This window comes from Schistocerca piceifrons, unplaced genomic scaffold, assembly GCF_021461385.2.
Source record: "Schistocerca piceifrons isolate TAMUIC-IGC-003096 unplaced genomic scaffold, iqSchPice1.1 HiC_scaffold_422, whole genome shotgun sequence".
NCBI classification, from domain to species: domain Eukaryota; kingdom Metazoa; phylum Arthropoda; class Insecta; order Orthoptera; family Acrididae; genus Schistocerca; species Schistocerca piceifrons.
The window spans coordinates 85199-108181 of NW_025728648.1; the positions used below are offsets into that span (position 1 = coordinate 85199).

At 55.0% G+C, this 22983-nt stretch overlaps 51 non-coding genes across 51 annotated transcripts; 9 read left to right on the forward strand and 42 right to left on the reverse strand.

Moving 5' to 3' along the window:
- Positions 1–177: 177 nt before the first annotated feature.
- Trnai-aau lies at positions 178–251 on the reverse strand. The gene has a single exon. It is a non-coding gene; the product is annotated as a tRNA-Ile (tRNA).
- A 198-nt stretch (positions 252–449) lies between these two features.
- On the reverse strand, positions 450–521 carry Trnae-uuc. The gene has a single exon. It is a non-coding gene; the product is annotated as a tRNA-Glu (tRNA).
- Positions 522–826: 305 nt separating this feature from the next.
- Positions 827–899, reverse strand: Trnam-cau. Its single transcript has one exon. It is a non-coding gene; the product is annotated as a tRNA-Met (tRNA).
- A 380-nt stretch (positions 900–1279) lies between these two features.
- Trnag-gcc lies at positions 1280–1350 on the reverse strand. Its single transcript has one exon. It is a non-coding gene; the product is annotated as a tRNA-Gly (tRNA).
- Positions 1351–1675: 325 nt separating this feature from the next.
- Positions 1676–1747, forward strand: Trnag-ucc. Its single transcript has one exon. It is a non-coding gene; the product is annotated as a tRNA-Gly (tRNA).
- A 598-nt stretch (positions 1748–2345) lies between these two features.
- On the reverse strand, positions 2346–2419 carry Trnai-aau. Its single transcript has one exon. It is a non-coding gene; the product is annotated as a tRNA-Ile (tRNA).
- A 198-nt stretch (positions 2420–2617) lies between these two features.
- Trnae-uuc lies at positions 2618–2689 on the reverse strand. Its single transcript has one exon. It is a non-coding gene; the product is annotated as a tRNA-Glu (tRNA).
- Positions 2690–2994: 305 nt separating this feature from the next.
- Trnam-cau lies at positions 2995–3067 on the reverse strand. The gene has a single exon. It is a non-coding gene; the product is annotated as a tRNA-Met (tRNA).
- Positions 3068–3447: 380 nt separating this feature from the next.
- Trnag-gcc lies at positions 3448–3518 on the reverse strand. Its single transcript has one exon. It is a non-coding gene; the product is annotated as a tRNA-Gly (tRNA).
- Positions 3519–3843: 325 nt separating this feature from the next.
- On the forward strand, positions 3844–3915 carry Trnag-ucc. The gene has a single exon. It is a non-coding gene; the product is annotated as a tRNA-Gly (tRNA).
- Positions 3916–4513: 598 nt separating this feature from the next.
- On the reverse strand, positions 4514–4587 carry Trnai-aau. The gene has a single exon. It is a non-coding gene; the product is annotated as a tRNA-Ile (tRNA).
- A 198-nt stretch (positions 4588–4785) lies between these two features.
- Trnae-uuc lies at positions 4786–4857 on the reverse strand. The gene has a single exon. It is a non-coding gene; the product is annotated as a tRNA-Glu (tRNA).
- Positions 4858–5162: 305 nt separating this feature from the next.
- Positions 5163–5235, reverse strand: Trnam-cau. Its single transcript has one exon. It is a non-coding gene; the product is annotated as a tRNA-Met (tRNA).
- Positions 5236–5615: 380 nt separating this feature from the next.
- Positions 5616–5686, reverse strand: Trnag-gcc. The gene has a single exon. It is a non-coding gene; the product is annotated as a tRNA-Gly (tRNA).
- Positions 5687–6011: 325 nt separating this feature from the next.
- Positions 6012–6083, forward strand: Trnag-ucc. The gene has a single exon. It is a non-coding gene; the product is annotated as a tRNA-Gly (tRNA).
- A 598-nt stretch (positions 6084–6681) lies between these two features.
- On the reverse strand, positions 6682–6755 carry Trnai-aau. The gene has a single exon. It is a non-coding gene; the product is annotated as a tRNA-Ile (tRNA).
- A 198-nt stretch (positions 6756–6953) lies between these two features.
- Positions 6954–7025, reverse strand: Trnae-uuc. The gene has a single exon. It is a non-coding gene; the product is annotated as a tRNA-Glu (tRNA).
- Positions 7026–7330: 305 nt separating this feature from the next.
- On the reverse strand, positions 7331–7403 carry Trnam-cau. The gene has a single exon. It is a non-coding gene; the product is annotated as a tRNA-Met (tRNA).
- A 380-nt stretch (positions 7404–7783) lies between these two features.
- On the reverse strand, positions 7784–7854 carry Trnag-gcc. The gene has a single exon. It is a non-coding gene; the product is annotated as a tRNA-Gly (tRNA).
- Positions 7855–8179: 325 nt separating this feature from the next.
- Positions 8180–8251, forward strand: Trnag-ucc. Its single transcript has one exon. It is a non-coding gene; the product is annotated as a tRNA-Gly (tRNA).
- Positions 8252–8849: 598 nt separating this feature from the next.
- On the reverse strand, positions 8850–8923 carry Trnai-aau. Its single transcript has one exon. It is a non-coding gene; the product is annotated as a tRNA-Ile (tRNA).
- Positions 8924–9121: 198 nt separating this feature from the next.
- On the reverse strand, positions 9122–9193 carry Trnae-uuc. The gene has a single exon. It is a non-coding gene; the product is annotated as a tRNA-Glu (tRNA).
- A 305-nt stretch (positions 9194–9498) lies between these two features.
- Trnam-cau lies at positions 9499–9571 on the reverse strand. The gene has a single exon. It is a non-coding gene; the product is annotated as a tRNA-Met (tRNA).
- Positions 9572–9951: 380 nt separating this feature from the next.
- Positions 9952–10022, reverse strand: Trnag-gcc. The gene has a single exon. It is a non-coding gene; the product is annotated as a tRNA-Gly (tRNA).
- A 325-nt stretch (positions 10023–10347) lies between these two features.
- Trnag-ucc lies at positions 10348–10419 on the forward strand. Its single transcript has one exon. It is a non-coding gene; the product is annotated as a tRNA-Gly (tRNA).
- A 598-nt stretch (positions 10420–11017) lies between these two features.
- Trnai-aau lies at positions 11018–11091 on the reverse strand. Its single transcript has one exon. It is a non-coding gene; the product is annotated as a tRNA-Ile (tRNA).
- Positions 11092–11289: 198 nt separating this feature from the next.
- Trnae-uuc lies at positions 11290–11361 on the reverse strand. Its single transcript has one exon. It is a non-coding gene; the product is annotated as a tRNA-Glu (tRNA).
- Positions 11362–11666: 305 nt separating this feature from the next.
- Positions 11667–11739, reverse strand: Trnam-cau. The gene has a single exon. It is a non-coding gene; the product is annotated as a tRNA-Met (tRNA).
- A 380-nt stretch (positions 11740–12119) lies between these two features.
- On the reverse strand, positions 12120–12190 carry Trnag-gcc. The gene has a single exon. It is a non-coding gene; the product is annotated as a tRNA-Gly (tRNA).
- A 323-nt stretch (positions 12191–12513) lies between these two features.
- Positions 12514–12584, forward strand: Trnag-ucc. Its single transcript has one exon. It is a non-coding gene; the product is annotated as a tRNA-Gly (tRNA).
- Positions 12585–13181: 597 nt separating this feature from the next.
- On the reverse strand, positions 13182–13255 carry Trnai-aau. Its single transcript has one exon. It is a non-coding gene; the product is annotated as a tRNA-Ile (tRNA).
- Positions 13256–13453: 198 nt separating this feature from the next.
- On the reverse strand, positions 13454–13525 carry Trnae-uuc. The gene has a single exon. It is a non-coding gene; the product is annotated as a tRNA-Glu (tRNA).
- A 305-nt stretch (positions 13526–13830) lies between these two features.
- Positions 13831–13903, reverse strand: Trnam-cau. The gene has a single exon. It is a non-coding gene; the product is annotated as a tRNA-Met (tRNA).
- Positions 13904–14283: 380 nt separating this feature from the next.
- Positions 14284–14355, reverse strand: Trnag-gcc. Its single transcript has one exon. It is a non-coding gene; the product is annotated as a tRNA-Gly (tRNA).
- A 325-nt stretch (positions 14356–14680) lies between these two features.
- Positions 14681–14752, forward strand: Trnag-ucc. Its single transcript has one exon. It is a non-coding gene; the product is annotated as a tRNA-Gly (tRNA).
- A 593-nt stretch (positions 14753–15345) lies between these two features.
- Trnai-aau lies at positions 15346–15420 on the reverse strand. Its single transcript has one exon. It is a non-coding gene; the product is annotated as a tRNA-Ile (tRNA).
- Positions 15421–15617: 197 nt separating this feature from the next.
- Trnae-uuc lies at positions 15618–15689 on the reverse strand. The gene has a single exon. It is a non-coding gene; the product is annotated as a tRNA-Glu (tRNA).
- Positions 15690–15994: 305 nt separating this feature from the next.
- Positions 15995–16067, reverse strand: Trnam-cau. The gene has a single exon. It is a non-coding gene; the product is annotated as a tRNA-Met (tRNA).
- A 380-nt stretch (positions 16068–16447) lies between these two features.
- Positions 16448–16518, reverse strand: Trnag-gcc. Its single transcript has one exon. It is a non-coding gene; the product is annotated as a tRNA-Gly (tRNA).
- Positions 16519–16843: 325 nt separating this feature from the next.
- On the forward strand, positions 16844–16915 carry Trnag-ucc. Its single transcript has one exon. It is a non-coding gene; the product is annotated as a tRNA-Gly (tRNA).
- Positions 16916–17514: 599 nt separating this feature from the next.
- Trnai-aau lies at positions 17515–17588 on the reverse strand. Its single transcript has one exon. It is a non-coding gene; the product is annotated as a tRNA-Ile (tRNA).
- Positions 17589–17787: 199 nt separating this feature from the next.
- Trnae-uuc lies at positions 17788–17859 on the reverse strand. The gene has a single exon. It is a non-coding gene; the product is annotated as a tRNA-Glu (tRNA).
- Positions 17860–18164: 305 nt separating this feature from the next.
- Positions 18165–18237, reverse strand: Trnam-cau. Its single transcript has one exon. It is a non-coding gene; the product is annotated as a tRNA-Met (tRNA).
- Positions 18238–18620: 383 nt separating this feature from the next.
- Trnag-gcc lies at positions 18621–18691 on the reverse strand. Its single transcript has one exon. It is a non-coding gene; the product is annotated as a tRNA-Gly (tRNA).
- A 994-nt stretch (positions 18692–19685) lies between these two features.
- Trnai-aau lies at positions 19686–19759 on the reverse strand. Its single transcript has one exon. It is a non-coding gene; the product is annotated as a tRNA-Ile (tRNA).
- A 197-nt stretch (positions 19760–19956) lies between these two features.
- On the reverse strand, positions 19957–20028 carry Trnae-uuc. Its single transcript has one exon. It is a non-coding gene; the product is annotated as a tRNA-Glu (tRNA).
- A 305-nt stretch (positions 20029–20333) lies between these two features.
- On the reverse strand, positions 20334–20406 carry Trnam-cau. The gene has a single exon. It is a non-coding gene; the product is annotated as a tRNA-Met (tRNA).
- A 378-nt stretch (positions 20407–20784) lies between these two features.
- Trnag-gcc lies at positions 20785–20855 on the reverse strand. Its single transcript has one exon. It is a non-coding gene; the product is annotated as a tRNA-Gly (tRNA).
- Positions 20856–21182: 327 nt separating this feature from the next.
- On the forward strand, positions 21183–21255 carry Trnag-ucc. The gene has a single exon. It is a non-coding gene; the product is annotated as a tRNA-Gly (tRNA).
- Positions 21256–21853: 598 nt separating this feature from the next.
- Trnai-aau lies at positions 21854–21927 on the reverse strand. The gene has a single exon. It is a non-coding gene; the product is annotated as a tRNA-Ile (tRNA).
- Positions 21928–22126: 199 nt separating this feature from the next.
- Positions 22127–22198, reverse strand: Trnae-uuc. Its single transcript has one exon. It is a non-coding gene; the product is annotated as a tRNA-Glu (tRNA).
- Positions 22199–22983: the final 785 nt, after the last annotated feature.

Here is a 22983-nt window from a genome sequence, read left to right on the forward strand (position 1 = left end):
ATCGGTTGAGAACCAGTGTATTCAAGATATTATGGCCATTGCCGAGTGAATGATGTAGCGCTTCCCGACGAGTCGGGTTCGGATCCTCTGTCAACTTCCACGCAGGGTGATGATCTTTTGGTCATCACACTCGCCAGCTGAAATCGGCGCTGCCTTTTCGTAGTAGTAAAAGAGTAGTGGCCCGTGGGGGGATCGAACCCACGACCTTCGCGTTATTAGCACGACGCTCTAACCAACTGAGCTAACGGGCCCCAGCAGATGCAGTTGCTCAGCCCTACGCTGGAAACTGGTGGCATGAAGCCGTACACCATTTCTATGGTCGTCGTGCGTCTGCTTCCCTAGTCTATATTCTGCTGACGGTCACGAAACAGTAGCTATATTGCGAGCAGGACGGGAAACGGCCGCTCGGACAGCTCAAACTTGTCACGACTCGTGTGGAAAAAATTCCGTTCCGGTACCGGGAATCGAACCCGGGCCTCCTGGGTGAAAGCCAGGTATCCTAGCCACTAGACCACACCGGATGCGGCCGTTTCGTTCGACCGTTCGTACGGTCGCTTGTCGCATTTCGTGTCGAGTGCCGCGTCGGCGCCCTTCTCTCTTTGCGAGCATCTTTGCACAGACTGACTGGCAAGGCGCGCACCTCAAACGCCGCAGAGCAATGCTTTTGGCTTCATGCTCTGCTGGGAGAAGAGGAAAAGGGAAGCTGTAAGTAGCAATAACAGGAGGTAAACATTTTCCCGCTGAAGCGTTGAAAAGTTGTGGATAACAAACAAGAACTACGTTGGCGCCCTAGCAACAGCGCCACCATCAGTCACAGAAAATTAAATGCCCCGGGTGAGGATCGAACGCACGACCTTAAGATTATGAGACTTACGCGCTGCCTACTGCGCTACCGAGGCACGGGTGCACCAGTGGTCCTGGAAACTGGGTAAATACCGTACCCAATATTAGACGTAGAGACACTGTACTTCCTGGGTAACGTGTTCTGTTGCTACACGCGCACTGCCGGCCCAGTTGATTGCGGTGTTGCTGCAGCTGTTGCAACGATAGGCAGCACTCCTTGTCGTTAAAGCTCAGTGCCTCGGAGGCACCTGGACACAGCAACTTGTGAGGCCAAGCCGACGCTAGTCTGCAGAACATCATGCGAGCGTCCTAGTGGGGACCGGCGAGTGCTGCGTTCTCGGTTCTTCTCAAGGGAATCCAGCTATATATTCTTGCGGATCGTGCATCTCAAGCGCGCAAGCCACACGGCAGCATTATCGCGGGAAAAGCAAAATGATGCATCGGCCGGGAATCGAACCCGGGCCGCCCGCGTGGCAGGCGAGCATTCTACCACTGAACCACCGATGCTGGGGCCAGCGGCAACTTCACGCTGCTTCCCGAGCAGATGTCTCAAGGGAAAGTGGGACTGCCGTCAAGCGCCGTAGCATTCTGTGGAGAAGATGCTGCAGACGCTGAATCCTGCACTGCACTGCTTAAAAATGCCGCCAGAACGCGGTCCTCGCCGGCGCCGACTCTTGCCAAAGGATGCGAAATGTGCGCGGATACGCTGTCCGAATGCGTCTGGATGTGCTCCCCTAGCCTACCTCGAAATGCGCCTGCCAGGTACGATCACCTTCGGCCGCTGCCGACAGGCGGGAAGCCGACACAGCGCGGAGGCGGGGCGCTCGCTTGTGCGGTGGTGGTGTAATGGTCAGCATAGTTGCCTTCCAAGCAGTTGATCCGGGTTCGATTCCCGGCCACCGCAGCAGGCTTTTAATTTCGCGTATGAGTACTTTTGCCACGCGCTCTTAAATTATTGTTTTTCCGGCCTCCTACTCGCTGCATACCAGCCCTTAGTGTGTCTCGACTTGTCTCGACTTTGCTCGGCTGACGCGAGAGCTGACGCTCTCAAATCGGCCTATATCAAAACGACAAGCACGAGAAACGACTGAGAGAGGTAAAGAGAGGTGAGGCTAGGCGATGGACACACAGCACGCCCCCTTCATTTCACGGTGGCGTCTCCCTGACCGAATCGGGCTGCAGCTCCGAAAACTAAGGAGAAACAAAAATAGGAAGTAAAACTGCCAATAGTACCCTGTGTTCCCATGCGCTCACCCGCCCAAGTACTGACAGGGGCCAAAGTGGTTGCGCATCGGCAATCGGACATTTTCTTTCATTTTCTCTTTATCGGTTGAGAACCAGTGTATTCAAGATATTATGGCCATTGCCGAGTGAATGATGTAGCGCTTCCCGACGAGTCGGGTTCGGATCCTCTGTCAACTTCCACGCAGGGTGATGATCTTTTGGTCATCACACTCGCCAGCTGAAATCGGCGCTGCCTTTTCGTAGTAGTAAAAGAGTAGTGGCCCGTGGGGGGATCGAACCCACGACCTTCGCGTTATTAGCACGACGCTCTAACCAACTGAGCTAACGGGCCCCAGCAGATGCAGTTGCTCAGCCCTACGCTGGAAACTGGTGGCATGAAGCCGTACACCATTTCTATGGTCGTCGTGCGTCTGCTTCCCTAGTCTATATTCTGCTGACGGTCACGAAACAGTAGCTATATTGCGAGCAGGACGGGAAACGGCCGCTCGGACAGCTCAAACTTGTCACGACTCGTGTGGAAAAAATTCCGTTCCGGTACCGGGAATCGAACCCGGGCCTCCTGGGTGAAAGCCAGGTATCCTAGCCACTAGACCACACCGGATGCGGCCGTTTCGTTCGACCGTTCGTACGGTCGCTTGTCGCATTTCGTGTCGAGTGCCGCGTCGGCGCCCTTCTCTCTTTGCGAGCATCTTTGCACAGACTGACTGGCAAGGCGCGCACCTCAAACGCCGCAGAGCAATGCTTTTGGCTTCATGCTCTGCTGGGAGAAGAGGAAAAGGGAAGCTGTAAGTAGCAATAACAGGAGGTAAACATTTTCCCGCTGAAGCGTTGAAAAGTTGTGGATAACAAACAAGAACTACGTTGGCGCCCTAGCAACAGCGCCACCATCAGTCACAGAAAATTAAATGCCCCGGGTGAGGATCGAACTCACGACCTTAAGATTATGAGACTTACGCGCTGCCTACTGCGCTACCGAGGCACGGGTGCACCACTGGTCCTGGAAACTGGGTAAATACCGTACCCAATATTAGACGTAGAGACACTGTACTTCCTGGGTAACGTGTTCTGTTGCTACACGCGCACTGCCGGCCCAGTTGATTGCGGTGTTGCTGCAGCTGTTGCAACGATAGGCAGCACTCCTTGTCGTTAAAGCTCAGTGCCTCGGAGGCACCTGGACACAGCAACTTGTGAGGCCAAGCCGACGCTAGTCTGCAGAACATCATGCGAGCGTCCTAGTGGGGACCGGCGAGTGCTGCGTTCTCGGTTCTTCTCAAGGGAATCCAGCTATATATTCTTGCGGATCGTGCATCTCAAGCGCGCAAGCCACACGGCAGCATTATCGCGGGAAAAGCAAAATGATGCATCGGCCGGGAATCGAACCCGGGCCGCCCGCGTGGCAGGCGAGCATTCTACCACTGAACCACCGATGCTGGGGCCAGCGGCAACTTCACGCTGCTTCCCGAGCAGATGTCTCAAGGGAAAGTGGGACTGCCGTCAAGCGCCGTAGCATTCTGTGGAGAAGATGCTGCAGACGCTGAATCCTGCACTGCACTGCTTAAAAATGCCGCCAGAACGCGGTCCTCGCCGGCGCCGACTCTTGCCAAAGGATGCGAAATGTGCGCGGATACGCTGTCCGAATGCGTCTGGATGTGCTCCCCTAGCCTACCTCGAAATGCGCCTGCCAGGTACGATCACCTTCGGCCGCTGCCGACAGGCGGGAAGCCGACACAGCGCGGAGGCGGGGCGCTCGCTTGTGCGGTGGTGGTGTAATGGTCAGCATAGTTGCCTTCCAAGCAGTTGATCCGGGTTCGATTCCCGGCCACCGCAGCAGGCTTTTAATTTCGCGTATGAGTACTTTTGCCACGCGCTCTTAAATTATTGTTTTTCCGGCCTCCTACTCGCTGCATACCAGCCCTTAGTGTGTCTCGACTTGTCTCGACTTTGCTCGGCTGACGCGAGAGCTGACGCTCTCAAATCGGCCTATATCAAAACGACAAGCACGAGAAACGACTGAGAGAGGTAAAGAGAGGTGAGGCTAGGCGATGGACACACAGCACGCCCCCTTCATTTCACGGTGGCGTCTCCCTGACCGAATCGGGCTGCAGCTCCGAAAACTAAGGAGAAACAAAAATAGGAAGTAAAACTGCCAATAGTACCCTGTGTTCCCATGCGCTCACCCGCCCAAGTACTGACAGGGGCCAAAGTGGTTGCGCATCGGCAATCGGACATTTTCTTTCATTTTCTCTTTATCGGTTGAGAACCAGTGTATTCAAGATATTATGGCCATTGCCGAGTGAATGATGTAGCGCTTCCCGACGAGTCGGGTTCGGATCCTCTGTCAACTTCCACGCAGGGTGATGATCTTTTGGTCATCACACTCGCCAGCTGAAATCGGCGCTGCCTTTTCGTAGTAGTAAAAGAGTAGTGGCCCGTGGGGGGATCGAACCCACGACCTTCGCGTTATTAGCACGACGCTCTAACCAACTGAGCTAACGGGCCCCAGCAGATGCAGTTGCTCAGCCCTACGCTGGAAACTGGTGGCATGAAGCCGTACACCATTTCTATGGTCGTCGTGCGTCTGCTTCCCTAGTCTATATTCTGCTGACGGTCACGAAACAGTAGCTATATTGCGAGCAGGACGGGAAACGGCCGCTCGGACAGCTCAAACTTGTCACGACTCGTGTGGAAAAAATTCCGTTCCGGTACCGGGAATCGAACCCGGGCCTCCTGGGTGAAAGCCAGGTATCCTAGCCACTAGACCACACCGGATGCGGCCGTTTCGTTCGACCGTTCGTACGGTCGCTTGTCGCATTTCGTGTCGAGTGCCGCGTCGGCGCCCTTCTCTCTTTGCGAGCATCTTTGCACAGACTGACTGGCAAGGCGCGCACCTCAAACGCCGCAGAGCAATGCTTTTGGCTTCATGCTCTGCTGGGAGAAGAGGAAAAGGGAAGCTGTAAGTAGCAATAACAGGAGGTAAACATTTTCCCGCTGAAGCGTTGAAAAGTTGTGGATAACAAACAAGAACTACGTTGGCGCCCTAGCAACAGCGCCACCATCAGTCACAGAAAATTAAATGCCCCGGGTGAGGATCGAACGCACGACCTTAAGATTATGAGACTTACGCGCTGCCTACTGCGCTACCGAGGCACGGGTGCACCAGTGGTCCTGGAAACTGGGTAAATACCGTACCCAATATTAGACGTAGAGACACTGTACTTCCTGGGTAACGTGTTCTGTTGCTACACGCGCACTGCCGGCCCAGTTGATTGCGGTGTTGCTGCAGCTGTTGCAACGATAGGCAGCACTCCTTGTCGTTAAAGCTCAGTGCCTCGGAGGCACCTGGACACAGCAACTTGTGAGGCCAAGCCGACGCTAGTCTGCAGAACATCATGCGAGCGTCCTAGTGGGGACCGGCGAGTGCTGCGTTCTCGGTTCTTCTCAAGGGAATCCAGCTATATATTCTTGCGGATCGTGCATCTCAAGCGCGCAAGCCACACGGCAGCATTATCGCGGGAAAAGCAAAATGATGCATCGGCCGGGAATCGAACCCGGGCCGCCCGCGTGGCAGGCGAGCATTCTACCACTGAACCACCGATGCTGGGGCCAGCGGCAACTTCACGCTGCTTCCCGAGCAGATGTCTCAAGGGAAAGTGGGACTGCCGTCAAGCGCCGTAGCATTCTGTGGAGAAGATGCTGCAGACGCTGAATCCTGCACTGCACTGCTTAAAAATGCCGCCAGAACGCGGTCCTCGCCGGCGCCGACTCTTGCCAAAGGATGCGAAATGTGCGCGGATACGCTGTCCGAATGCGTCTGGATGTGCTCCCCTAGCCTACCTCGAAATGCGCCTGCCAGGTACGATCACCTTCGGCCGCTGCCGACAGGCGGGAAGCCGACACAGCGCGGAGGCGGGGCGCTCGCTTGTGCGGTGGTGGTGTAATGGTCAGCATAGTTGCCTTCCAAGCAGTTGATCCGGGTTCGATTCCCGGCCACCGCAGCAGGCTTTTAATTTCGCGTATGAGTACTTTTGCCACGCGCTCTTAAATTATTGTTTTTCCGGCCTCCTACTCGCTGCATACCAGCCCTTAGTGTGTCTCGACTTGTCTCGACTTTGCTCGGCTGACGCGAGAGCTGACGCTCTCAAATCGGCCTATATCAAAACGACAAGCACGAGAAACGACTGAGAGAGGTAAAGAGAGGTGAGGCTAGGCGATGGACACACAGCACGCCCCCTTCATTTCACGGTGGCGTCTCCCTGACCGAATCGGGCTGCAGCTCCGAAAACTAAGGAGAAACAAAAATAGGAAGTAAAACTGCCAATAGTACCCTGTGTTCCCATGCGCTCACCCGCCCAAGTACTGACAGGGGCCAAAGTGGTTGCGCATCGGCAATCGGACATTTTCTTTCATTTTCTCTTTATCGGTTGAGAACCAGTGTATTCAAGATATTATGGCCATTGCCGAGTGAATGATGTAGCGCTTCCCGACGAGTCGGGTTCGGATCCTCTGTCAACTTCCACGCAGGGTGATGATCTTTTGGTCATCACACTCGCCAGCTGAAATCGGCGCTGCCTTTTCGTAGTAGTAAAAGAGTAGTGGCCCGTGGGGGGATCGAACCCACGACCTTCGCGTTATTAGCACGACGCTCTAACCAACTGAGCTAACGGGCCCCAGCAGATGCAGTTGCTCAGCCCTACGCTGGAAACTGGTGGCATGAAGCCGTACACCATTTCTATGGTCGTCGTGCGTCTGCTTCCCTAGTCTATATTCTGCTGACGGTCACGAAACAGTAGCTATATTGCGAGCAGGACGGGAAACGGCCGCTCGGACAGCTCAAACTTGTCACGACTCGTGTGGAAAAAATTCCGTTCCGGTACCGGGAATCGAACCCGGGCCTCCTGGGTGAAAGCCAGGTATCCTAGCCACTAGACCACACCGGATGCGGCCGTTTCGTTCGACCGTTCGTACGGTCGCTTGTCGCATTTCGTGTCGAGTGCCGCGTCGGCGCCCTTCTCTCTTTGCGAGCATCTTTGCACAGACTGACTGGCAAGGCGCGCACCTCAAACGCCGCAGAGCAATGCTTTTGGCTTCATGCTCTGCTGGGAGAAGAGGAAAAGGGAAGCTGTAAGTAGCAATAACAGGAGGTAAACATTTTCCCGCTGAAGCGTTGAAAAGTTGTGGATAACAAACAAGAACTACGTTGGCGCCCTAGCAACAGCGCCACCATCAGTCACAGAAAATTAAATGCCCCGGGTGAGGATCGAACGCACGACCTTAAGATTATGAGACTTACGCGCTGCCTACTGCGCTACCGAGGCACGGGTGCACCACTGGTCCTGGAAACTGGGTAAATACCGTACCCAATATTAGACGTAGAGACACTGTACTTCCTGGGTAACGTGTTCTGTTGCTACACGCGCACTGCCGGCCCAGTTGATTGCGGTGTTGCTGCAGCTGTTGCAACGATAGGCAGCACTCCTTGTCGTTAAAGCTCAGTGCCTCGGAGGCACCTGGACACAGCAACTTGTGAGGCCAAGCCGACGCTAGTCTGCAGAACATCATGCGAGCGTCCTAGTGGGGACCGGCGAGTGCTGCGTTCTCGGTTCTTCTCAAGGGAATCCAGCTATATATTCTTGCGGATCGTGCATCTCAAGCGCGCAAGCCACACGGCAGCATTATCGCGGGAAAAGCAAAATGATGCATCGGCCGGGAATCGAACCCGGGCCGCCCGCGTGGCAGGCGAGCATTCTACCACTGAACCACCGATGCTGGGGCCAGCGGCAACTTCACGCTGCTTCCCGAGCAGATGTCTCAAGGGAAAGTGGGACTGCCGTCAAGCGCCGTAGCATTCTGTGGAGAAGATGCTGCAGACGCTGAATCCTGCACTGCACTGCTTAAAAATGCCGCCAGAACGCGGTCCTCGCCGGCGCCGACTCTTGCCAAAGGATGCGAAATGTGCGCGGATACGCTGTCCGAATGCGTCTGGATGTGCTCCCCTAGCCTACCTCGAAATGCGCCTGCCAGGTACGATCACCTTCGGCCGCTGCCGACAGGCGGGAAGCCGACACAGCGCGGAGGCGGGGCGCTCGCTTGTGCGGTGGTGGTGTAATGGTCAGCATAGTTGCCTTCCAAGCAGTTGATCCGGGTTCGATTCCCGGCCACCGCAGCAGGCTTTTAATTTCGCGTATGAGTACTTTTGCCACGCGCTCTTAAATTATTGTTTTTCCGGCCTCCTACTCGCTGCATACCAGCCCTTAGTGTGTCTCGACTTGTCTCGACTTTGCTCGGCTGACGCGAGAGCTGACGCTCTCAAATCGGCCTATATCAAAACGACAAGCACGAGAAACGACTGAGAGAGGTAAAGAGAGGTGAGGCTAGGCGATGGACACACAGCACGCCCCCTTCATTTCACGGTGGCGTCTCCCTGACCGAATCGGGCTGCAGCTCCGAAAACTAAGGAGAAACAAAAATAGGAAGTAAAACTGCCAATAGTACCCTGTGTTCCCATGCGCTCACCCGCCCAAGTACTGACAGGGGCCAAAGTGGTTGCGCATCGGCAATCGGACATTTTCTTTCATTTTCTCTTTATCGGTTGAGAACCAGTGTATTCAAGATATTATGGCCATTGCCGAGTGAATGATGTAGCGCTTCCCGACGAGTCGGGTTCGGATCCTCTGTCAACTTCCACGCAGGGTGATGATCTTTTGGTCATCACACTCGCCAGCTGAAATCGGCGCTGCCTTTTCGTAGTAGTAAAAGAGTAGTGGCCCGTGGGGGGATCGAACCCACGACCTTCGCGTTATTAGCACGACGCTCTAACCAACTGAGCTAACGGGCCCCAGCAGATGCAGTTGCTCAGCCCTACGCTGGAAACTGGTGGCATGAAGCCGTACACCATTTCTATGGTCGTCGTGCGTCTGCTTCCCTAGTCTATATTCTGCTGACGGTCACGAAACAGTAGCTATATTGCGAGCAGGACGGGAAACGGCCGCTCGGACAGCTCAAACTTGTCACGACTCGTGTGGAAAAAATTCCGTTCCGGTACCGGGAATCGAACCCGGGCCTCCTGGGTGAAAGCCAGGTATCCTAGCCACTAGACCACACCGGATGCGGCCGTTTCGTTCGACCGTTCGTACGGTCGCTTGTCGCATTTCGTGTCGAGTGCCGCGTCGGCGCCCTTCTCTCTTTGCGAGCATCTTTGCACAGACTGACTGGCAAGGCGCGCACCTCAAACGCCGCAGAGCAATGCTTTTGGCTTCATGCTCTGCTGGGAGAAGAGGAAAAGGGAAGCTGTAAGTAGCAATAACAGGAGGTAAACATTTTCCCGCTGAAGCGTTGAAAAGTTGTGGATAACAAACAAGAACTACGTTGGCGCCCTAGCAACAGCGCCACCATCAGTCACAGAAAATTAAATGCCCCGGGTGAGGATCGAACGCACGACCTTAAGATTATGAGACTTACGCGCTGCCTACTGCGCTACCGAGGCACGGGTGCACCACTGGTCCTGGAAACTGGGTAAATACCGTACCCAATATTAGACGTAGAGACACTGTACTTCCTGGGTAACGTGTTCTGTTGCTACACGCGCACTGCCGGCCCAGTTGATTGCGGTGTTGCTGCAGCTGTTGCAACGATAGGCAGCACTCCTTGTCGTTAAAGCTCAGTGCCTCGGAGGCACCTGGACACAGCAACTTGTGAGGCCAAGCCGACGCTAGTCTGCAGAACATCATGCGAGCGTCCTAGTGGGGACCGGCGAGTGCTGCGTTCTCGGTTCTTCTCAAGGGAATCCAGCTATATATTCTTGCGGATCGTGCATCTCAAGCGCGCAAGCCACACGGCAGCATTATCGCGGGAAAAGCAAAATGATGGATCGGCCGGGAATCGAACCCGGGCCGCCCGCGTGGCAGGCGAGCATTCTACCACTGAACCACCGATGCTGGGGCCAGCGGCAACTTCACGCTGCTTCCCGAGCAGATGTCTCAAGGGAAAGTGGGACTGCCGTCAAGCGCCGTAGCATTCTGTGGAGAAGATGCTGCAGACGCTGAATCCTGCACTGCACTGCTTAAAAATGCCGCCAGAACGCGGTCCTCGCCGGCGCCGACTCTTGCCAAAGGATGCGAAATGTGCGCGGATACGCTGTCCGAATGCGTCTGGATGTGCTCCCCTAGCCTACCTCGAAATGCGCCTGCCAGGTACGATCACCTTCGGCCGCTGCCGACAGGCGGGAAGCCGACACAGCGCGGAGGCGGGGCGCTCGCTTGTGCGGTGGTGGTGTAATGGTCAGCATAGTTGCCTTCCAAGCAGTTGATCCGGGTTCGATTCCCGGCCACCGCAGCAGGCTTTTAATTTCGCGTATGAGTACTTTTGCCACGCGCTCTTAAATTATTGTTTTTCCGGCCTCCTACTCGCTGCATACCAGCCCTTAGTGTGTCTCGACTTGTCTCGACTTTGCTCGGCTGACGCGAGAGCTGACGCTCTCAAATCGGCCTATATCAAAACGACAAGCACGAGAAACGACTGAGAGAGGTAAAGAGAGGTGAGGCTAGGCGATGGACACACAGCACGCCCCCTTCATTTCACGGTGGCGTCTCCCTGACCGAATCGGGCTGCAGCTCCGAAAACTAAGGAGAAACAAAAATAGGAAGTAAAACTGCCAATAGTACCCTGTGTTCCCATGCGCTCACCCGCCCAAGTACTGACAGGGGCCAAAGTGGTTGCGCATCGGCAATCGGACATTTTCTTTCATTTTCTCTTTATCGGTTGAGAACCAGTGTATTCAAGATATTATGGCCATTGCCGAGTGAATGATGTAGCGCTTCCCGACGAGTCGGGTTCGGATCCTCTGTCAACTTCCACGCAGGGTGATGATCTTTTGGTCATCACACTCGCCAGCTGAAATCGGCGCTGCCTTTTCGTAGTAGTAAAAGAGCAGTGGCCCGTGGGGGGATCGAACCCACGACCTTCGCGTTATTAGCACGACGCTCTAACCAACTGAGCTAACGGGCCCCAGCAGATGCAGTTGCTCAGCCCTACGCTGGAAACTGGTGGCATGAAGCCGTACACCATTTCTATGGTCGTCGTGCGTCTGCTTCCCTAGTCTATATTCTGCTGACGGTCACGAAACAGTAGCTATATTGCGAGCAGGACGGGAAACGGCCGCTCGGACAGCTCAAACTTGTCACGACTCGTGTGGAAAAAATTCCGTTCCGGTACCGGGAATCGAACCCGGGCCTCCTGGGTGAAAGCCAGGTATCCTAGCCACTAGACCACACCGGATGCGGCCGTTTCGTTCGACCGTTCGTACGGTCGCTTGTCGCATTTCGTGTCGAGTGCCGCGTCGGCGCCCTTCTCTCTTTGCGAGCATCTTTGCACAGACTGACTGGCAAGGCGCGCACCTCAAACGCCGCAGAGCAATGCTTTTGGCTTCATGCTCTGCTGGGAGAAGAGGAAAAGGGAAGCTGTAAGTAGCAATAACAGGAGGTAAACATTTTCCCGCTGAAGCGTTGAAAAGTTGTGGATAACAAACAAGAACTACGTTGGCGCCCTAGCAACAGCGCCACCATCAGTCACAGAAAATTAAATGCCCCGGGTGAGGATCGAACTCACGACCTTAAGATTATGAGACTTACGCGCTGCCTACTGCGCTACCGAGGCACGGGTGCACCACTGGTCCTGGAAACTGGGTAAATACCGTACCCAATATTAGACGTAGAGACACTGTACTTCCTGGGTAACGTGTTCTGTTGCTACACGCGCACTGCCGGCCCAGTTGATTGCGGTGTTGCTGCAGCTGTTGCAACGATAGGCAGCACTCCTTGTCGTTAAAGCTCAGTGCCTCGGAGGCACCTGGACACAGCAACTTGTGAGGCCAAGCCGACGCTAGTCTGCAGAACATCATGCGAGCGTCCTAGTGGGGACCGGCGAGTGCTGCGTTCTCGGTTCTTCTCAAGGGAATCCAGCTATATATTCTTGCGGATCGTGCATCTCAAGCGCGCAAGCCACACGGCAGCATTATCGCGGGAAAAGCAAAATGATGCATCGGCCGGGAATCGAACCCGGGCCGCCCGCGTGGCAGGCGAGCATTCTACCACTGAACCACCGATGCTGGGGCCAGCGGCAACTTCACGCTGCTTCCCGAGCAGATGTCTCAAGGAAAGTGGGACTGCCGTCAAGCGCCGTAGCATTCTGTGGAGAAGATGCTGCAGACGCTGAATCCTGCACTGCACTGCTTAAAAATGCCGCCAGAACGCGGTCCTCGCCGCGCCGACTCTTGCCAAAGGATGCGAAATGTGCGCGGATACGCTGTCCGAATGCGTCTGGATGTGCTCCCCTAGCCTACCTCGAAATGCGCCTGCCAGGTACGATCACCTTCGGCCGCTGCCGACAGGCGGGAAGCCGACACAGCGCGGAGGCGGGGCGCTCGCTTGTGCGGTGGTGGTGTAATGGTCAGCATAGTTGCCTTCCAAGCAGTTGATCCGGGTTCGATTCCGGCCACCGCAGCAGGCTTTTAATTTCGCGTATGAGTACTTTTGCCACGCGCTCTTAAATTATTGTTTTTCCGGCCTCCTACTCGCTGCATACCAGCCCTTAGTGTGTCTCGACTTGTCTCGACTTTGCTCGGCTGACGCGAGAGCTGACGCTCTCAAATCGGCCTATATCAAAACGACAAGCACGAGAAACGACTGAGAGAGGTAAAGAGAGGTGAGGCTAGGCGATGGACACACAGCACGCCCCCTTCATTTCACGGTGGCGTCTCCCTGACCGAATCGGGCTGCAGCTCCGAAAACTAAGGAGAAACAAAAATAGGAAGTAAAACTGCCAATAGTACCTGTGTTCCCATGCGCTCACCCGCCCAAGTACTGACAGGGGCCAAAGTGGTTGCGCATCGGCAATCGGACATTTTCTTTCATTTTCTCTTTATCGGTTGAGAACCAGTGTATTCAAGATATTATGGCCATTGCCGAGTGAATGATGTAGCGCTTCCCGACGAGTCGGGTTCGGATCCTCTGTCAACTTCCACGCAGGGTGATGATCTTTTGGTCATCACACTCGCCAGCTGAAATCGGCGCTGCCTTTTCGTAGTAGTAAAAGAGTAGTGGCCCGTGGGGGGATCGAACCCACGACCTTCGCGTTATTAGCACGACGCTCTAACCAACTGAGCTAACGGGCCCCAGCAGATGCAGTTGCTCAGCCCTACGCTGGAAACTGGTGGCATGAAGCCGTACACCATTTCTATGGTCGTCGTGCGTCTGCTTCCCTAGTCTATATTCTGCTGACGGTCACGAAACAGTAGCTATATTGCGAGCAGGACGGGAAACGGCCGCTCGGACAGCTCAAACTTGTCACGACTCGTGTGGAAAAAATTCCGTTCCGGTACCGGGAATCGAACCCGGGCCTCCTGGGTGAAAGCCAGGTATCCTAGCCACTAGACCACACCGGATGCGGCCGTTTCGTTCGACCGTTCGTACGGTCGCTTGTCGCATTTCGTGTCGAGTGCCGCGTCGGCGCCCTTCTCTCTTTGCGAGCATCTTTGCACAGACTGACTGGCAAGGCGCGCACCTCAAACGCCGCAGAGCAATGCTTTTGGCTTCATGCTCTGCTGGGAGAAGAGGAAAAGGGAAGCTGTAAGTAGCAATAACAGGAGGTAAACATTTTCCCGCTGAAGCGTTGAAAAGTTGTGGATAACAAACAAGAACTACGTTGGCGCCCTAGCAACAGCGCCACCATCAGTCACAGAAAATTAAATGCCCCGGGTGAGGATCGAACGCACGACCTTAAGATTATGAGACTTACGCGCTGCCTACTGCGCTACCGAGGCACGGGTGCACCACTGGTCCTGGAAACTGGGGTAAATACCGTACCCAATATTAGACGTAGAGACACTGTACTTCCTGGGTAACGTGTTCTGTTGCTACACGCGCACTGCCGGCCCAGTTGATTGCGGTGTTGCTGCAGCTGTTGCAACGATAGGCAGCACTCCTTGTCGTTAAAGCTCAGTGCCTCGGAGGCACCTGGACACAGCAACTTGTGAGGCCAAGCCGACGCTAGTCTGCAGAACATCATGCGAGCGTCCTAGTGGGGACCGGCGAGTGCTGCGTTCTCGGTTCTTCTCAAGGGAATCCAGCTATATATTCTTGCGGATCGTGCATCTCAAGCGCGCAAGCCACACGGCAGCATTATCGCGGAAAAGCAAAATGATGGATCGGCCGGGAATCGAACCCGGGCCGCCCGCGTGGCAGGGCGAGCATTCTACCACTGAACCACCGATGCTGGGGCCAGCGGCAACTTCACGCTGCTTCCCGAGCAGATGTCTCAAGGGAAAGTGGGACTGCCGTCAAGCGCCGTAGCATTCTGTGGAGAAGATGCTGCAGACGCTGAATCCTGCACTGCACTGCTTAAAAATGCCGCCAGAACGCGGTCCTCGCCGGCGCCGACTCTTGCCAAAGGATGCGAAATGTGCGCGGATACGCTGTCCGAATGCGTCTGGATGTGCTCCCCTAGCCTACCTCGAAATGCGCCTGCCAGGTACGATCACCTTCGGCCGCTGCCGACAGGCGGGAAGCCGACACAGCGCGGAGGCGGGGCGCTCGCTTGTGCGGTGGTGGTGTAATGGTCAGCATAGTTGCCTTCCAAGCAGTTGATCCGGGTTCGATTCCCGGCCACCGCAGCAGGCTTTTAATTTCGCGTATGAGTACTTTTGCCACGCGCTCTTAAATTATTGTTTTTCCGGCCTCCTACTCGCTGCATACCAGCCTTAGTGTGTCTCGACTTGTCTCGACTTTGCTCGGCTGACGCGAGAGCTGACGCTCTCAAATCGCCTATATCAAAACGACAAGCACGAGAAACGACTGAGAGAGGTAAAGAGAGGTGAGGCTAGGCGATGGACACACAGCACGCCCCCTTCATTCACGGTGGCGTCTCCCTGACCGAATCGGGCTGCAGCTCCGAAAACTAAGGAGAAACAAAAATAGGAAGTAAAACTGCCAATAGTACCCTGTGTTCCCATGCGCTCACCCGCCCAAGTACTGACAGGGGCCAAAGTGGTTGCGCATCGCAATCGGACATTTTCTTTCATTTTCTCTTTATCGGTTGAGAACCAGTGTATTCAAGATATTATGGCCATTGCCGAGTGAATGATGTAGCGCTTCCGACGAGTCGGGTTCGGATCCTCTGTCAACTTCCACGCAGGGTGATGATCTTTTGGTCATCACACTCGCCAGCTGAAATCGGCGCTGCCTTTTCGTAGTAGTAAAAGAGCAGTGGCCCGTGGGGGGATCGAACCCACGACCTTCGCGTTATTAGCACGACGCTCTAACCAACTGAGCTAAGCGGCCCCAGCAGATGCAGTTGCTCAGCCCTACGCTGGAAACTGGTGGCATGAAGCCGTACACCATTTCTATGGTCGTCGTGCGTCTGCTTCCCTAGTCTATATTCTGCTGACGGTCACGAAACAGTAGCTATATTGCGAGCAGGACGGGAAACGGCCGCTCGGACAGCTCAAACTTGTCACGACTCGTGTGGAAAAAATTCCGTTCCGGTACCGGGAATCGAACCCGGGCCTCCTGGGTGAAAGCCAGGTATCCTAGCCACTAGACCACACCGGATGCGGCCGTTTCGTTCGACCGTTCGTACGGTCGCTTGTCGCATTTCGTGTCGAGTGCCGCGTCGGCGCCCTTCTCTCTTTGCGAGCATCTTTGCACAGACTGACTGGCAAGGCGCGCACCTCAAACGCCGCAGAGCAATGCTTTTGGCTTCATGCTCTGCTGGGAGAAGAGGAAAAGGGAAGCTGTAAGTAGCAATAACAGGAGGTAAACATTTTCCCGCTGAAGCGTTGAAAAGTTGTGGATAACAAACAAGAACTACGTTGGCGCCCTAGCAACAGCGCCACCATCAGTCACAGAAAATTAAATGCCCCGGGTGAGGATCGAACTCACGACCTTAAGATTATGAGACTTACGCGCTGCCTACTGCGCTACCGAGGCACGGGTGCACCACTGGTCCTGGAAACTGGGTAAATACCGTACCCAATATTAGACGTAGAGACACTGTACTTCCTGGTAACGTGTTCTGTTGCTACACGCGCACTGCCGGCCCAGTTGATTGCGGTGTTGCTGCAGCTGTTGCAACGATAGGCAGCACTCCTTGTCGTTAAAGCTCAGTGCCTCGGAGCACCTGGACACAGCAACTTGTTGAGGCCAAGCCGACGCTAGTCTGCAGAACATCATGCGAGCGTCCTAGTGGGGACCGGCGAGTGCTGCGTTCTCGGTTCTTCTCAAGGGAATCCAGCTATATATTCTTGCGGATCGTGCATCTCAAGCGCGCAAGCCCACACGGCAGCATTATCGCGGGAAAAGCAAAATGATGGATCGGCCGGGAATCGAACCCGGGCCGCCCGCGTGGCAGGCGAGCATTCTACCACTGAACCACCGATGCTGGGGCCAGCGGCAACTTCACGCTGCTTCCCGAGCAGATGTCTCAAGGGAAAGTGGGACTGCCGTCAAGCGCCGTAGCATTCTGTGGAGAAGATGCTGCAGACGCTGAATCCTGCACTGCACTGCTTAAAAATGCCGCCAGAACGCGGTCCTCGCCGGCGCCGACTCTTGCCAAAGGATGCGAAATGTGCGCGGATACGCTGTCCGAATGCGTCTGGATGTGCTCCCCTAGCCTACCTCGAAATGCGCCTGCCAGGTACGATCACCTTCGGCCGCTGCCGACAGGCGGGAAGCCGACACAGCGCGGAGGCGGGGCGCTCGCTTGTGCGGTGGTGGTGTAATGGTCAGCATAGTTGCCTTCCAAGCAGTTGATCCGGGTTCGATTCCCGGCCACCGCAGCAGGCTTTTAATTTCGCGTATGAGTACTTTTGCCACGCGCTCTTAAATTATTGTTTTTTCCGGCCTCCTACTCGCTGCATACCAGCCCTTAGTGTGTCTCGACTTGTCTCGACTTTGCTCGGCTGACGCGAGAGCTGACGCTCTCAAATCGGCCTATATCAAAACGACAAGCACGAGAAACGACTGAGAGAGGTAAAGAGAGGTGAGGCTAGGCGATGGACACACAGCACGCCCCCTTCATTTCACGGTGGCGTCTCCCTGACCGAATCGGGCTGCAGCTCCGAAAACTAAGGAGAAACAAAAATAGGAAGTAAAACTGCCAATAGTACCCTGTGTTCCCATGCGCTCACTCCGCCCAAGTACTGACAGGGGCCAAAGTGGTTGCGCATCGGCAATCGGACATTTTCTTTCATTTTCTCTTTATCGGTTGAGAACCAGTGTATTCAAGATATTATGGCCATTGCCGAGTGAATGATGTAGCGCTTCCCGACGAGTCGGGTTCGGATCCTCTGTCAACTTCCACGCAGGGTGATGATCTTTTGGTCATCACACTCGCCAGCTGAAATCGGCGCTGCTTTTCGTAGTAGTAAAAGAGCAGTGGCCCGTGGGGGGATCGAACCCACGACCTTCGCGTTATTAGCACGACGCTCTAACCAACTGAGCTAACGGGCCCCCAGCAGATGCAGTTGCTCAGCCCTACGCTGGAAACTGGTGGCATGAAGCCGTACACCATTTCTATGGTCGTCGTGCGTCTGCTTCCCTAGTCTATATTCTGCTGACGGTCACGAAACAGTAGCTATATTGCGAGCAGGACGGGAAACGGCCGCTCGGACAGCTCAAACTTGTCACGACTCGTGTGGAAAAAATTCCGTTCCGGTACCGGGAATCGAACCCGGGCCTCCTGGGTGAAAGCCAGGTATCCTAGCCACTAGACCACACCGGATGCGGCCGTTTCGTTCGACCGTTCGTACGGTCGCTTGTCGCATTTCGTGTCGAGTGCCGCGTCGGCGCCCTTCTCTCTTTGCGAGCATCTTTGCACAGACTGACTGGCAAGGCGCGCACCTCAAACGCCGCAGAGCAATGCTTTTGGCTTCATGCTCTGCTGGGAGAAGAGGAAAAGGGAAGCTGTAAGTAGCAATAACAGGAGGTAAACATTTTCCCGCTGAAGCGTTGAAAAGTTGTGGATAACAAACAAGAACTACGTTGGCGCCCTAGCAACAGCGCCACCATCAGTCACAGAAAATTAAATGCCCCGGGTGAGGATCGAACTCACGACCTTAAGATTATGAGACTTACGCGCTGCCTACTGCGCTACCGAGGCACGGGTGCACCACTGGTCCTGGAAACTGGGTAAATACCGTACCCAATATTAGACGTAGAGGACACTGTACTTCCTGGGTAACGTGTTCTGTTGCTACACGCGCACTGCCGGCCCAGTTGATTGCGGTGTTGCTGCAGCTGTTGCAACGATAGGCAGCACTCCTTGTCGTTAAAGCTCAGTGCCCTCGGAGGCACCTGGACACAGCAACTTGTGAGGCCAAGCCGACGCTAGTCTGCAGAACATCATGCGAGCGTCCTAGTGGGGGACCGGCGAGTGCTGCGTTCTCGGTTCTTCTCAAGGGAATCCAGCTATATATTCTTGCGGATCGTGCATCTCAAGCGCGCAAGCCACACGGCAGCATTATCGCGGGAAAAGCAAAATGATGCATCGGCCGGGAATCGAACCCGGGGCCGCCGCGTGGCAGGCGAGCATTCTACCACTGAACCACCGATGCTGGGGCCAGCGGCAACTTCACGCTGCTTCCCGAGCAGATGTCTCAAGGGAAAGTGGGACTGCCGTCAAGCGCCGTAGCATTCTGTGGAGAAGATGCTGCAGACGCTGAATCCTGCACTGCACTGCTTAAAAATGCCGCCAGAACGCGGTCCTCGCGGCGCCGACTCTTGCCAAAGGATGCGAAATGTGCGCGGATACGCTGTCCGAATGCGTCTGGATGTGCTCCCTAGCCTACCTCGAAATGCGCCTGCCAGGTACGATCACCTTCGGCCGCTGCCGACAGGCGGGAAGCCGACACAGCGCGGAGGCGGGGCGCTCGCTTGTGCGGTGGTGGTGTAATGGTCAGCATAGTTGCCTTCCAAGCAGTTGATCCGGTTCGATTCCGGCCACCGCAGCAGGCTTTTAATTTCGCGTATGAGTACTTTTGCCACGCGCTCTTAAATTATTGTTTTTTCCGGCCTCCTACTCGCTGCATACCAGCCCTTAGTGTGTCTCGACTTGTCTCGACTTTGCTCGGCTGACGCGAGAGCTGACGCTCTCAAATCGGCCTATATCAAAACGACAAGCACGAGAAACGACTGAGAGAGGTAAAGAGAGGTGAGGCTAGGCGATGGACACACAGCACGCCCCCCTTCATTTCACGGTGGCGTCTCCCCTGACCCGAATCGGGCTGCAGCTCCGAAAACTAAGGAGAAACAAAAATAGGAAGTAAAACTGCCAATAGTACCCTGTGTTCCCATGCGCTCACCGCCCCAAGTACTGACAGGGGCCAAAGTGGTTGCGCATCGGCAATCGGACATTTTCTTTCATTTTCTCTTTATCGGTGAGAACCAGTGTATTCAAGATATTATGGCCATTGCCGAGTGAATGATGTAGCGCTTCCCGACGAGTCGGGTTCGGATCCTCTGTCAACTTCCACGCAGGGTGATGATCTTTTGGTCATCACACTCGCCAGCTGAAATCGGCGCTGCCTTTTCGTAGTAGTAAAAGAGTAGTGGCCCGTGGGGGGATCGAACCCACGACCTTCGCGTTATTAGCACGACGCTCTAACCAACTGAGCTAACGGGCCCCAGCAGATGCAGTTGCTCAGCCCTACGCTGGAAACTGGTGGCATGAAGCCGTACACCATTTCTATGGTCGTCGTGCGTCTGCTTCCCTAGTCTATATTCTGCTGACGGTCACGAAACAGTAGCTATATTGCGAGCAGACGGGAAACGGCCGCTCGGACAGCTCAAACTTGTCACGACTCGTGTGGAAAAAATTCCGTTCCGGTACCGGGAATCGAACCCGGGCCTCCTGGGTGAAAGCCAGGTATCCTAGCCACTAGACCACACCGGATGCGGCCGTTTCGTTCGACCGTTCGTACGGTCGCTTGTCGCATTTCGTGTCGAGTGCCGCGTCGGCGCCCTTCTCTCTTTGCGAGCATCTTTGCACAGACTGACTGGCAAGGCGCGCACCTCAAACGCCGCAGAGCAATGCTTTTGGCTTCATGCTCTGCTGGGAGAAGAGGAAAAGGGAAGCTGTAAGTAGCAATAACAGGAGGTAAACATTTTCCCGCTGAAGCGTTGAAAAGTTGTGGATAACAAACAAGAACTACGTTGGCGCCCTAGCAACAGCGCCACCATCAGTCACAGAAAATTAAATGCCCCGGGTGAGGATCGAACGCACGACCTTAAGATTATGAGACTTACGCGCTGCCTACTGCGCTACCGAGGCACGGGTGCACCACTGGTCCTGGAAACTGGGTAAATACCGTACCCAATATTAGACGTAGAGACACTGTACTTCCTGGGTAACGTGTTCTGTTGCTACACGCGCACTGCCGGCCCAGTTGATTGCGGTGTTGCTGCAGCTGTTGCAACGATAGGCAGCACTCCTGTCGTTAAAGCTCAGTGCCTCGGAGGCACCTGGACACAGCAACTTGTGAGGCCAAGCCGACGCTAGTCTGCAGAACATCATGCGAGCGTCCTAGTGGGGACGGCGAGTGCTGCGTTCTCGGTTCTTCTCAAGGGAATCCAGCTATATATTCTTGCGGATCGTGCATCTCAAGCGCGCAAGCCACACGGCAGCATTATCGCGGGAAAAGCAAAATGATGCATCGGCCGGGAATCGAACCCGGGCCGCCCGCGTGGCAGGCGAGCATTCTACCACTGAACCACCGATGCTGGGGCCAGCGGCAACTTCACGCTGCTTCCCGAGCAGATGTCTCAAGGGAAAGTGGCGACCTGCCGTCAAGCGCCGTAGCATTCTGTGGAGAAGATGCTGCAGACGCTGAATCCTGCACTGCACTGCTTAAAAATGCCGCCAGAACGCGGTCCTCGCCGGCGCCGACTCTTGCCAAAGGATGCGAAATGTGCGCGGATACGCTGTCCGAATGCGTCTGGATGTGCTCCCCTAGCCTACCTCGAAATGCGCCTGCCAGGTACGATCACCTTCGGCCGCTGCCGACAGGCGGGAAGCCGACACAGCGCGGAGGCGGGGCGCTCGCTTGTGCGGTGGTGGTGTAATGGTCAGCATAGTTGCCTTCCAAGCAGTTGATCCGGGGTTCGATTCCCGGCCACCGCAGCAGGCTTTTAATTTCGCGTATGAGTACTTTTGCCACGCGCTCTTAAATTATTGTTTTTCCGGCCTCCTACTCGCTGCATACCAGCCTTAGTGTGTCTCGACTTGTCTCGACCTTTGCTCGGCTGACGCGAGAGCTGACGCTCTCAAATCGGCCTATATCAAAACGACAAGCACGAGAAACGACTGAGAGAGGTAAAGAGAGGTGAGGCTAGGCGATGGACACACAGCACGCCCCCTTCATTTCACGGTGGCGTCTCCCTGACCGAATCGGGCTGCAGCTCCGAAAACTAAGGAGAAACAAAAATAGGAAGTAAAACTGCCAATAGTACCCTGTGTTCCCATGCGCTCACCCGCCCAAGTACTGACAGGGGCCAAAGTGGTTGCGCATCGGCAATCGGACATTTTCTTTCATTTTCTCTTTATCGGTTGAGAACCAGTGTATTCAAGATATTATGGCCATTGCCGAGTGAATGATGTAGCGCTTCCCGACGAGTCGGGTTCGGATCCTCTGTCAACTTCCACGCAGGGTGATGATCTTTTGGTCATCACACTCGCCAGCTGAAATCGGCGCTGCCTTTTCGTAGTAGTAAAAGAGTAGTGGCCCGTGGGGGGATCGAACCCACGACCTTCGCGTTATTAGCACGACGCTCTAACCAACTGAGCTAACGGGCCCCAGCAGATGCAGTTGCTCAGCCCTACGCTGGAAACTGGTGGCATGAAGCCGTACACCATTTCTATGGTCGTCGTGCGTCTGCTTCCCTAGTCTATATTCTGCTGACGGTCACGAAACAGTAGCTATATTGCGAGCAGGACGGGAAACGGCCGCTCGGACAGCTCAAACTTGTCACGACTCGTGTGGAAAAAAATTCCGTTCCGGTACCGGGAATCGAACCCGGGCCTCCTGGGTGAAAGCCAGGTATCCTAGCCACTAGACCACACCGGATGCGGCCGTTTCGTTCGACCGTTCGTACGGTCGCTTGTCGCATTTCGTGTCGAGTGCCGCGTCGGCGCCCTTCTCTCTTTGCGAGCATCTTTGCACAGACTGACTGGCAAGGCGCGCACCTCAAACGCCGCAGAGCAATGCTTTTGGCTTCATGCTCTGCTGGGAGAAGAGGAAAAGGGAAGCTGTAAGTAGCAATAACAGGAGGTAAACATTTTCCCGCTGAAGCGTTGAAAAGTTGTGGATAACAAACAAGAACTACGTTGGCGCCCTAGCAACAGCGCCACCATCAGTCACAGAAAATTAAATGCCCCGGGTGAGGATCGAACGCACGACCTTAAGATTATGAGACTTACGCGCCTGCCTACTGCGCTACCGAGGCACGGGTGCACCACTGGTCCTGGAAACTGGGTAAATACCGTACCCAATATTAGACGTAGAGACACTGTACTTCCTGGGTAACGTGTTTCTGTTGCTACACGCGCACTGCCGGCCCAGTTGATTGCGGTGTTGCTGCAGCTGTTGCAACGATAGGCAGCACTCCTTGTCGTTAAAGCTCAGTGCCTCGGAGGCACCTGGACACAGCAACTTGTGAGGCCAAGCCGACGCTAGTCTGCAGAACATCATGCGAGCGTCCTAGTGGGGACCGGCGAGTGCTGCGTTCTCGGTTCTTCTCAAGGAATCCACTATATATTCTTGCGGATCGTGCATCTCAAGCGCGCAAGCCACACGGCAGCATTATCGCGGGAAAAGCAAAATGATGCATCGGCCGGGAATCGAACCCGGGC